At 48.1% G+C, this 12,678-nt stretch overlaps 1 long non-coding RNA gene across 1 annotated transcript; it reads right to left on the bottom strand.

Annotated features, from left to right (window-relative positions):
* Positions 1–2,352: 2,352 nt before the first annotated feature.
* LOC124096472 (uncharacterized) lies at positions 2,353–8,639 on the bottom strand. Its single transcript, XR_006852856.2, has 3 exons — positions 8,563–8,639; positions 4,993–5,062; positions 2,353–2,950 (listed from the first exon to the last, which is right to left on the bottom strand). It is a non-coding gene; the product is annotated as an uncharacterized LOC124096472 (long non-coding RNA).
* Between the last annotated feature and the right edge of the window lie 4,039 nt (positions 8,640–12,678).

The raw sequence follows: 12,678 nt of genomic DNA, 5'->3' as shown, positions 1-12,678 counted from the left end.
TCCCTTCTTCTGTTAGATACTTGCCATCCCAACCAGAGGGGAGGAACCTCCAAGTTGGGAAATTTTCTTGCCGTTACTCTCTCTGGTTGTCTTTAGAGGCGGGGTCGAAAGAGGCTACTAAATACCACATAATTTTATTAAGAGCTTTGAAAATGTAAGACAAACTCTGCTTCAAGGAGAAAAATAGGACTCTATTCGATGCAATGGTGTTTACTGGCATACTTACAACTGGCAAAATTCATCCTGAAATATTTTTTTCACATAGTTAAAAGAGTTAAAAATCTTGGAATCTCTCTCCCTGGGCTCCTCAAACCCCTAGATTTTAAATTATCTCTGATAGGTGGAAACTTTCTCAGTCTCTCATTAATTCAATATTTGGTGATAGGTCCAGGCTGCAGTGCCACCTGACTGCAGGGGCCCTGTTTATGTGGTTCTGTCCCTTAGAGTTGTGCAACACTGGGGTCTGTGCGGATCCCAAAGTGATTTTCTCAAAAAAAAAAGAAAGAAAAAAAGAAAGAATCTGCATGATGTTCCTGAGTGTCTGCTGTGGCTTTTGGAGATGCAGCTCTGGCCGTGCGCAGGTGGGGAACGCGTTGATCAATACCTCCTCAAGTGCCGATCATCACTGCTTCCTTGAAAAAGCCACAGGCATTTTGCAAAAGAAAATATGTTTAAGGGAAAAATTTAGCTTAGAAGGAGCCAGTTAAGTCAAACTGATGGGTTTTCCCACTGCAAAGCTCTTCCTGGTCTTGAATACACGGCACCCTTATGAATTTCTAAGACAGCAATAGCACACGCGCTGCTTGCCAATTTTTGAACACAAAAATGACCCCCTTTCCCATCCTTTCTATGATCCAAGCCCACGGGGCATCAAATCTGAGCCAGCGGCTCTCTGTTTCAGAGCATGGCAAGAGCCACCCGGAGAGGGGACTCAAACACAATTCCTGCATCTATGCTGGGAGGTTCTGGGCCAGTGGGTCTGGGGTGGACTCAGGAATGTGCATTTCCCCTAAGTTCCTCAGGGCTGCTGCTACTGCTGCTGGGCCAGGGACCATATTGGGAGAAGGAACGGCCTCGGGCCTTGGTGATTCCCCAGAAGATGGATGATCTGGAGGGAGAGGAGCGGTCCTTTGAATACAAGTGCACTCTTGACCCACCAAGGGCATTGTGGTGAGAGGCTACTTGGTTTTTTTTTTTTTAATTTTTTATTGTTGGTTGTTCAAAACATTACATAGCCTAAAGACCTAAAAAGAGCATGCTACAGGGACACTGCTACATCGATGTTCATAGCAGCTCAATTCACAATAGCAAGACTGTGGAACCAACGTAGATGCCCTTCAATAGACGAATGGATAAAAAAAAATGTGGCATTTATACACAATGGAGTATTACTCTGCATTAAAAAATGACAAAATCATAGAATTTGCAGGGAAATGGATGGCATTAGAGCAGATTATGCTAAGTGAAGCTAGCCAATCCCTAAAAAACAAATGCCAAATGTCTTCTTTGATATAAGGAGAGTAACTAAGAACAGAGTAGGGATGAAGAGCAGGAGAAGAAGATTAACATTAAACAGGGATGAGAGGTGGGAGGGAAAGGGAGAGAGAAGGGAAATTGCATGGAAATGGAAGGAGACCCTCAGGGTTATACAAAAGTACATACAAGAGGAAGTGAGGGGAAAGGGAAAAATAATACAAGGGGGACAAATGAATGACAGTAGAGGGGGTAGAGAGAGAAGAGGGGAGGGGAGGGGAGGGGGGATAGTAGAGGATAGGAAAGGCAGCAGAACACAACAGACACTAGTATGGCAATATGTAAATCAATGGATGTGTAACTGATGTGATTCTGCAATCTGTATATGGGGTAAAAATGGGAGTTCATAACCCACTTGAATCAAAGTATGATGCTACTTGGTTTTGAAAGGCCTGGGTGGAGGGCCCAAAGGAGAAGATGAGATGCCCTCGGGGAACACAGAAGTCAGGGAGCCGTGGTGTGGGTGGGAGCCACTCAGCAGAGGGATGAGTGCAGGTTCCACTGCCGACCAGCTGGCTCCACAGGCCAGGCCAATACTCTCTGGGGCCTCAGTCTCCATCGGTTACACAGGCATCATTGTCTTGCAAGCTGGGGCAGTGGGAAGACAAAATCTGCCTCAGGTGGAAAGTATTGGGTGCCATGTTCCATGGCTTCCCATTCCTTCCTTCCGTTGATGGACAGGAAGGAAAGAGACCTGCTTTCTGGGAATCAGGCAAGAACTGGAAACAGGAAGTGAGACATCAGGCCAGACAACACACAGGATTTGCTGAGCATTGGGTCTAAGTTTCCCAAGGAATTTTTGTCTGGGACTGACTGGTTTCTTGACAGAGGACTTGTCATCAGGACTTAGAGGTCACTTGGGGAGGGACTATGGACTCCAGGAGCCAGGCTGCCCTCTCAGAAGCCACCAGACGTCATGCTCCTCCCAAAGCCCTCCCTGCCCATGACAACACACAGTAGGTGCTCATTAGAGTCATGTTGCAGAACCAGTGCTTTTGACAGGAGGACATCAACCGTTTGACCCCGGGAGCCACTGAACAAGAAACACTGAGATTTTTGACTTTAGTCAGTTCACTTTTTTCCTCTCAGAGCAAACAAACTAAAACCAAAACAAAACAGAAATAAAATCAGACAAGGCTCTGGTTCTGAAAGACACTGAACAAATACACTGGAGTTATTATCTCGAGAAAAATCAATGGCTTTCCCATCCACCAGTGCCCGAGCCTTCAGCGTTGGCTTGGAAACGCGGAAACGCTCCCAGCCCAGGGCTCTCCTGCGTCTGCGGCTGAGTTCACAAGTTCCAGCTTCCCCAGGTGGCCGAGCCCAGGGGAAATCAGCGCCTTCCTGGAGCACAGAGCCATCACTGCAGGTGGGCATGTGCTGCCGTGTCCCCTGCCTTCTGGCCAACAGAGCAAGCCTGCAAAAAAACCAGAGGCAGACCAGGCAACTGCGGGGGTGGGCATCTGGGCGCCATTATTCTGAGCTTCCGCCAACCTGTCCCTTATCCAGGGGATCTGGGGCTGCAGTGTCCCTCCCCAGTGTTCCCTTGGAGCACCAAGCTGATGACATAGGAGAGGAAAGAGGCTCTTTTACGATCACCTAGAGGTGTCTAAAATAATCGAATTTAGGGGAGCAAAGAACAGAACTGTGGCTACCAGGGGCTGGGAGGAGAGGAGTACGGGGTGTGGCTCACCCATCCACCCATCGCATGAGGTTTCAGTGACAGCAGATGACCGAGTTCTGGGAGACCTGCTGACAACCTCGTGCCCAGAGATCACTGTTCTACACCATGACAGTATGGATCTCAGGTGAAGTGTTCTCACCACAATAGAACATTCAAGAAGGGAACGAATGGGAGATGAAAAGGAGGTACAATATGGGGGAAAAAAGAACTGGAAAGCTCTCAAAGACTCTTCTCCTGTTTCAGCCATGCGTCTGTGAATACATCCTGGGAAGTGCCCATCTTCAAAAATAGTTAAGAGTGACGAATACAGAAGTGTGTCACTCTGTCTGTCTGAAGGGCTGTCGGGATTCTTCTTGGCTATCTTCTTTCCCTGGAAGCGGAAGCCGTCTCCAGCGTGGTGTTAACTCAGTCCTGACAGCCTGAGGGTCAGTGGAGAGCGCTTCCTCTCCCTGGCTGTGCCCACCCCTGGGGGAGGCGCTCGCATGCACGGTCTCTAATTGCACAGCTGTCCTGGGAAGTAGCTGGGGGGTCGGGGAAGCATGGCGAGCTACCTGTTTCTGTAAGTACGGTTTCCTTGTCATTTACAGATGGCCTGTGGTTGTTTTCCTCTACGACAGCAGAATTGAGTAGTTATGAAAAAACCCCTGTGGCCCCTAAAGTCTAAAAAATTTACTGTGTAGCCCTTTGCAGAAGAAAGAATGGCCCCGAGGTCAGCCATCAACCCACCGCACAGGTGAGGAAGTAGAAGCACAGGAAGCTAAGTGTGCTGCCCAAGGTCATCCAGGTTGGGAATTCCTGTGCCGGGCAGGACTCGGCTCCAAAGGCACCCCTGGGCTTCTCTCCTCTCTATGCTAAAGTGCCTCCCACTTGGTCATACTGGCCTGGCCCTGCTAAATGTGTCATCCAGCCCATCCCCTCCTTCTGTAGCCCCCAACCCATGGGCTCCTGGTCTGCCCAGTGCTTATGAGAGAGAGTCATCCACCAGAGACAGAGATGGCCTGAACAGGCCTGGGCTCTTTAAAGCCCAGAGAGATCAGCTCAGAGACACACTGAGAAGAACCAGGCTGCCCGAGCAAAGGACAGCAACTGACCTCAGCTGGGCAACATGACCATCTCTGAGCATAGCCCTCATTTGCCTGTCTGCCATTCTGCCCTTACTGATGTATCTTGATCCAGGTTGGACTTGATTTTCCTGTTAATACTGCCCACGACCGGCTGCCTTCCTCCTGAGAACACCCATCTGGTCCTGGGGTCTTCTAGTCCGGCCTTCACTAAGCCATGCAGGTAGCAGGCCACATCTCAGCAGCAGTCTAAAGCTCCTCTGGGGTGTCCAGGCTGAGGCTCCACAGCTCAGGGAGAACACCAAGTTCAAGTAAAAACGGTAGCAAAGACTGCTGAATTAAGTTACTAAACTTTTCAAGGATACAGGAAAATTAATATGAATTATGGCATTTTGGCACAGTAGAGTATTAGGCTGTCATTAAAAGTGATACTAACAAGGATTCTAAAATAATGTGATGTATCAGACAGGGTCAGCTTTATAGGTGTGGGACTTGTGCACATGTACAGGATGCCACAGTTAAAAAGACCCAACACTTGGTTTAGTGCTCCGTGGGCACCACCTTGATACTTTGAATAACTTTTAATGAAGAACCCCTACATTTCATTTTGCACTGAGCTCACTAATAGCTCATGGAGGAGAGGCATCTCTCAGTGCTCATCCTCTCCTGCCTTCGAGGATAGGGCTTTCCACTCCACTCCCCACACTTACTCACCTGGACGAGTTTTTCCAAGTGGGAATTCCTTTCCAGCATTTGTTGGGAAATGTTTACATTTTTCTAAATGCTAAAAGAAAAACTAGTCAAGAAATTAATGGAAAAAGTATTTGTCCTGCAAAAATCAAAGCTTAACCGCGAACCTAGAAGCAACACAGGCTCAATCCACCAATGTCAAACCAAAGATAAGAGCTGGAAATGCTGACAGGTTAAGGATGACATCATGGGGACAGGACAGGAGCACATGGGAGATAGGGGATCACGATTGGCTAGGACTATGGCTCTGGTCCTGCTATAAGTGTGCATGTCGATGGTCCTGACCACTGGAAATGGAGAGTCACTCTTGGAAATAAATCAATATTAAATTTATATGTAGGTATGCTTTACGCAAATCTTGTTAGCAATGTTCTCAGAAATAACAAATTTGGGAAGTAAAATAAGCCCTTGGTTGGCAATTTCCATGTGTAGCACTTGAACTTTGCTAAAAGATCTAAATGTTATATTATTTGAATATTACACAATAATATTCACTAGTTCTTTTTGATGCTTAATTATTTGCTACAGGCTATAGTTGTCTGTAAATTTGTTAAACTGAATATTTCTCATTTATCAAACCAATGTTGCTAGCTGTCCATTGTAATAAGCCAACGGTACGAAGTCCATTGACGTCTTCTAAGAATAGCTTAGGATTTCAGGATTTCTGAGTCTTGCCAGGGACTCCAACTTCTTGTCTGTAAATCCTGAAGGTTAACATTGGGTATCTGGAAGCACCAACTCCTGACATCTGGTTGTTCAGAAACTACATTTCCCAACCTCCTTTGCAGGTTAACTAGAGTCATGCCACACATTTGGATCCAAGGGATGTGAGCAGAAGTGAAATGTACACCTTGTGGATTGCATATCCATGAGGAAGTTATTATCCTCCATTTCCTCTCCCTCTTCTCCCTGGCTTTGGAAAGATCAAAACTAGAGGAGCCACTGATAGGGACCAAGATAAGGATGTCATGTTTTAAGGAAGCGAACTGTCCACCTGCCACAGGCTCCTTTAGGCTGTTATGTGGGTGAGAATTACATTCTACTTTATTTAATGAAGTCTCTATATTTGAGTTCTCTTTGTTAGAGCAGTTTAGTCTATTTGAGAGCATGTGGGAACATGCTGACCCTGTATAATACTGCTTGATGGAGGGTCATCTACAGTTACATGCAATTAACTATATATAATCTAAATCACTAAAAGGATACCCCAAAAAAATTACCCAAGAGAAAATATGTCAAGAACCTGGGAACCAAAGGGAAGGAAGAAGCCAAGTTGCACATGGTTCCAGAAAGAAATGAGGTGGTGTTTCCCGTATGATCATTAAGCTCAGACACCTTGAGCTCTGCTTGGATTCTGGGCAAGGAGTGAGGAGAGAGAGAGAGGACACATTCCTGGCTCTCATGGAGTTTGCAGTGAAGCCAGAATGGAAGATGTTTGTAAAAATTCCCAGCGTGGATGACATGAAGCGTTCATCCGCTTTTGAGTGGGTTTTCCTACAGAGACTGGGATGGATGTCGGTGTCCTGGATACTCTCACCACCTTCAAGGACTGGCCGAGACCAGCAGGCCTGGTGGACGTTGGAGGCTTCCTCAGGAGGTGACGCACCCCTTCAGCTGGTTGTGCAAGAGTAAGAAGGAGCAGGAGAAGCCCTAGGCCTTCCCCTCTGCAGACCTGGGTTCCTCACCCTGGGGTGAAGGGAACTGGAAAAATATCCCAGACACAGGGAACTTCCCGTGTCCAGGGCGCCCTCCTTGTCTGAGAGCACCTGCGGGCGGCTGGGCTGCCATCTTGGGAGAACTGGTACCTTCTGTTTGGTTTGGGAAAGCTGAACAAACACATGAGTGGGGATTTGGCACTTGTCTTCCACAGGAGCTCCGATTCTTGTAGACTTTTTTTAAAAGCGAGAAACTCCCGTGTTTTGTTTAGCAGAAGTGATTCTTCTGGAATGGCGGGTCTGCATCAGCCAGAGGCAGTAATGTTGCTGCTGAGTGATTCTCAATGTTTACCAAAGACCGCAGCCACCTCTCGGTCCATCTACCTTCCTGGCAGCCCAGCTCCTGTCCTCATACCTGTCAGACTCCGTCTTTCACCGGAGGCTTCATTGCCAAATAGAGGGCGAGTGTTCTTCGAGGCACATTAAACAGCTGCAGATAACGAAGGAGAGGTCAGTGCAATCAACCAAGCACTGGGCAGGAGGGTTTGAATAGAGCAGGAACTAATTATGTGCCAAGGCACCGGTGCCCAGTATTGGCCACATCGTCAGGTCACGATAAAGGACGTTCCAAAGCTGTGCCTCTCACAGGACAGGAATGAGACAGGCGTTGCCTTGATGAATTCTTTTCCTTCTCCTTCTCCAAAAGGAAGACTCCATCTTGCAAACAGAGTCTAAGGTTGTCTGTGCTTCCCTTCCTCCTCCTAACAGAAGCAAGATTTTATTCAGATCAAGGATGTGTCAGGATAAATGAACATATTTCCTAATTTCCCTTGCAGTTAGAAGCGGTCAGTGAAATATTGGTGGAAATCAATTGAGCCTTCTGGGAAGGCTGTTCTTTCTCCCTGTTCTCCTTATTTCTACCTAGAAAGTGGATGTGAGACCTATATTCCAGCAGCCGTCTTGTTACCATGAGGTGATCTTGGGCCTGTTCATTTGTGAGCTGAAGATCCAAGAACAGATAGATAGAAAACAAGCTGAATCCCTGATGACCATGAAGGTGTCGTATTGCCATGGATTCTAACCCTCCAGACTTCATTCTATATGCTACACAATCACCCTCTAGGCTTTGCAGCTGTTAATTTAGATATCTTACTAGCAGCAAGTCTAGGTTTAACAGATACAACACACACTCAATTTCCACCTCTCCCACAAGTCCTTCCAAGAGCCCCTAAAATCATTGACAGGCGCACTTGTCAATCAAAAGACATTTATTTAACTTCTACTAAAGGCCCAGCTCTGTGGTCCAGCTGGCCTGGAGAAGTGAGAGTACCTTGACCCTGACTCTGCAGTTTCCAATTAGAAAGGGCTGCTCCCACCCACTGGACCTCGAGCCTCTCTTACAGCTGCCTTCCAAGAGAGGCAAATCACTCAATCATGTGACAGTTTTCTTGTCTGTAAAATGGGGATAACATATAGATTTCATGGAGTTATCCTGAGGACTAAGGAAGTCTGCGTGTAAGAGCCCTCGGCGTTGACCCTAGCACACAATGAGCCCTTTATCAATGGCTCCTGCAGCATTAGCATTATTAAAACCGGTGGCGATAACCGTCTCATACATTGGTGTGCTGCAGGTGTGGCTGAAAGGTCCAGCTAGACTTGGGGGGGAGGAGGACCATTTTTTAAAGTGGTCCTTTCACTTATGTTTCTGATCTCCCTATTCGATTTCCCATTATCCATCCTTTAGGTCTTCAGGGAACCAAATTCCAGCCCCAAAGCTCAGGTGAACATCTGCTTGGAAGCATCTTGACCACCAACCCTTGTCCAGGGTCAGTGCTGGTGTTTTTGTCTTGACGAAGTTTACATTAGAAGCTCAGGTTACCTGCCCGTTTTCTCTCCAGGACCCTCCCCTTCCATGGAAACGTCTGAGGTGTGGTGAGACAGGCAGAAACATAAAGACGCACCTGGGAATAAATGTGTGAATGTATTTAGACTTTATTTGGGGAAACTGGGCTTTCACCACCATCCAAGTTCAACAGAAATGCCTGTGCAGACCAAACACTGGTTAGTCGTTGACACCGAAAACCACTTGCAGCCCAAATTAGACACAACAAATCTGGGAAAGAATTTTTAAAATCCAAACCTTGCAACCCACCCCTCACCCCAGACTACTTGAGGTAGAAGAGAAACATGTGCCAAGAGGAGTCGGAGGCCAGAGTGGACCCCTGGAGGGAGAGCAGGTGAAAAATGCATTTGCTAGATTTGGAATTGGGACAGAGAAGCTGGGAGTTCTTGTGAGTCAAGAGCCCGGGTGCTGCCTCTCTCTGTGCCCAGGTGGAAAGTTGAGGTTGGGCAAGCCCTGGGCCAGTGCTACAGATAGCAAATGGAAAAGCCCAGGGATTCTGCCTGGGAGTGCAGCCCAGAAGGTTGAGCATTCAGAGGCCTGCAAGACAGGCACTCTGGGGGGCAGAGTGTGCAGCCTAAGAGCAGAGACCTGGGGGACTGGGGCGGAGCCCACTGCAGACCTAGTGGGAAAGGAGTCTGCCTGTAGGGGGCGCTGTCAACCAACCCCGGCCGGTGGTTCCCATGAGGAATGCACCCAATCTTCAGAACCTTAAAGAAATGCTATCAAAACTCCTGATTTTTAAAACGTTGGCAAGCGATTCAACACAGTTGTGATGCTCTGTTGAGGCTGCACAAACAAGTCTGCTGGCTCCGGCTCGCGGGTAGCCCACTTCTGAATTCTGGGTGGGGCTGACTTTCATCTTACCTCTGAAGCTCGGGGTTGCAGAAGGCAGTTGAGGGCCCACACGTACCCACGTTAACTCTTCTGCCCAGACCTTCCTACTGCTAAATTAATCTAGCCTAAGAACTCTTTTACAGCACTGAGAAAAGTCAAGCTCAAAAATCAAAGTACAAACCCAGACAAAAACCTTCCAGGTAGCAACCTCAAAGATCGAGCTTTACTTTTATTTTATTTTTTTTAATGTATTTTGTAATGCCCCAGAACGGTTGGTCATGCTAAAAATCACTAGTGGAATAATAGCCACCAGGCCCTCCACAGCCCGGGACACCACGGGGCGGACTTGGCAAAGAACAGGAGACGGTGCACGGGACACACCCAGGGGGCCTCCGCCCAGCTCTTCTTGCATCTGCTCTTAATTTGACGCCTGCACCCCAAACCACCTTGGGCTTTGGAGCATCCAGACAATGGCTCTGCTGGACCCAAGGAGCGAGTTACGGAGGGAAAAGCACAGTGGGTACAGGAAGGTGGAGGTCAAGGGTTGAGGGGAACCGCTGGCCCTCGGCATCCGGCCAAGGTGGCATCCGGCTTTCACCTTGACCAAGCAGGGACTGCCTGTACCCTTGAGGTGACGACCAGTTTGGGAAACACACTGCACACGAACCCAGTTCCAGGGAATGCAATAGAAGGGCTTCTGAGGCTGGGCCCCCTCCTCTGCCCGGACCGCACCGCACAGCACAGCGTGCCTCCGCGGTGCAGCGCATCTGGGGACAGGGAAGACAGCCCAGCTGAGGAAGGTAAAAAACCCACAACAGAACCACAAAACAAAGGGCCAGGGACGATGATTAAGCCCTCCAGGGCTGCCTGCTAATCACCACGGTGGGAGAGGTTCCCGCGCCCCCACCCGCCCGACTCCTCGGAGCCGACACAAAAGTACCTCTCTTACCCACAAGCACGCTCCAACCTTTCGCTTTGTTCCCCAGAGCTCAGACACTGGGGCTGCTCAGAAAGATCTGGGAGCTGGCGGAGCATTGTGGGTACTGCCATGCAAATGAGGAGCACAGCCAAGCGTGTCCCACATTGCTTCAGAGGACCTGAATTTTTTATGGCTTGTATGCTCTTTTTGATGTTTTCATTGTCTCCTAGCATAACTGATATGCATTCCGACTCTGACAACTCCAAGTTGTGGGGTTTTGTGGGGTTTTTTTCCCCCCTTCTTTCTTTTCTTTTTCCTGGAGCTGGTTTTCTCACCTTAACAACAACAACAAAAAAAATTTACAAGGAAAAAAATATAAAAAAGAGCCAAAACAAAACAGAAAACAAAAAAACAAAACCAAAAAAAATCTACCGGTAACAAACCAAGGTTACTTTAAGAAGTGAAATATTTGAAGCAATGCAACCAGGAAAAGAAAACACGTTGATTCTCTTAAATTCCTTGGAGCTTGCCCACCTCACTTAAAGGGACAACTTCTGGTGTGTGTGGGGGGCCAGTTAATCTGAAGGTGGTCAGTGGTGAAGAACCCACAGCTGTTATGAAATCCACCCCTGTCTGTTTGCACTTGCTCTTAATTAGGTTGGGAAGCTCCTTTGGAAGAGGTGAGAGCCTCTTGCTCCCCCTCCTCTGCATGCACGCATGCACACACATGCACTCCCACTCCAAGAACTACGTGGACTTTTAAGGGAACCATTTCCGTTTTATAACCCTGTGCCCTTCAAGGATCCAGAACGTCACCCACGCCAAATACCTCAGGGTCAGTGGTATTTCTGGTTTGGCAGAGTGAACGGAATTGCTGCATGGATCACAAGAAAGTCATTTCTGAGCCACTCTTGCCAACCCACCCCCGCCCCGCCCCTGATGGCTAAGATCACCCAGATAACGAGCTGGATTCCCGAGAGGGCCTGTTTGAGCCAGACAGGACCTTCCATGCATTCCCATTTCATTCCAGCCTTAACTGGGCAAAACAGCTCAAATCATGTCAACATGGGGACAATGCCACCAGAAGAAGTCCTGAGGGACCTCGCATTTTTCTCTCCAGCTCCTAATCCCAGGCCTTGCAACACGTCGTTCCAACCTTGTGCCCCTCCTTGAGCCAAACTTGGCCTCATTCTTTCCTTTCAGCACCATCCCTGCCTTTCCACTGACCTTGGCCAACTCGGATGGATAAAGGACAACCAGTGGGCCCAGTTACTGTCCCACAGTCTGTCTCAACTTTCTCCTCCCACTCTCCCTCACCTGTGCTGAAATGCCCCCAGGCTGGAGGGGTGCCTTCAGGTCTCAAGACTGGAACTGCCCAGTGGTTGGTATCCTCATGGTGGAAACTGCTCTCCCATCACCCGTCTCTCCATGGGCAGCTCCTGGCAGCGGGCCTGAGCCAAGGTCAGTGTCATTGGCCTTTCATTGCTTCCTAAGCAGCTGCAGACACACGTCATTCACTCCCCACCAAAGGCCTCAGACCTAAGGATTATCATTTCCATCTCACTGATGGCAAATAGAGGATCCGAGAGGGTATGTGACTGGTCCAAAGCCCCCAAGTAAGTGGCACCCTGTTTCTCTAGAGGAGAGAACGCTCAACCCATTCCCACTTCCAAACCACTTCCATGAACAATGTTCCTGTGACCTCCTCAAGGACCCTGTGAGATGGATATTAATGGTAACGCTGCTTCACAAATGCAGGCTTCAGGAGAAATCCCTGCATTCCCATTGCAGCTCTGTTCTCTTTTTCCGGAACCTTCTTTGGAATGACAAAGGAGTCTGCCTCTCCCATCTCATAAACTATGAGGGCGGGGGCAAGAGGGAGATCAGTTAGGAACTTGAAGAAGCCAGGTTGCCCTTTCCAATTACAAAAGCCTTGAGGGGTTTGATTCACCAAGCCACCCTCAAGACCACAAGAATTTATGACTCCTCCAAAAATATCCAAATAAGTCTCCGGAAGTATCTTAGGTAGTCAGAATCCAGCTCCATAAAACACATAGATACATTTAAAATAGCAGTAAAATATTTCCACTCTTCTTTCTTTTTATGACTTTGAATACGCTCTAAATAGAAATGCTGGCAGCCCCCCCCCCCAGCCTTCCCTTTAATAGAGCTATTTATATTTAACTCTTAGGGATATAAATAGAAGCACAGTAGGCTCCGGCACCAGATTTTGGTTTATTTGCTTTCAACCTCAGTGCCAGACAGCCCTGATTTTGTTCTGACAACAAAAATAAAGAGGGACATGAGTGTTCTCACCTCCTCTTTGGCTTCCGGCTCCC

The sequence above is a fragment of the Marmota monax genome, unplaced genomic scaffold (genome assembly GCF_021218885.2).
Source record: "Marmota monax isolate L192 unplaced genomic scaffold, Marmota_monax_Labrador192_F-V1.1 WCK01_AAM20220418_F8-fsc00004, whole genome shotgun sequence".
Lineage (NCBI taxonomy): Eukaryota > Metazoa > Chordata > Mammalia > Rodentia > Sciuridae > Marmota > Marmota monax.
This window is presented reverse-complemented; position numbering and strand designations above follow the sequence as displayed.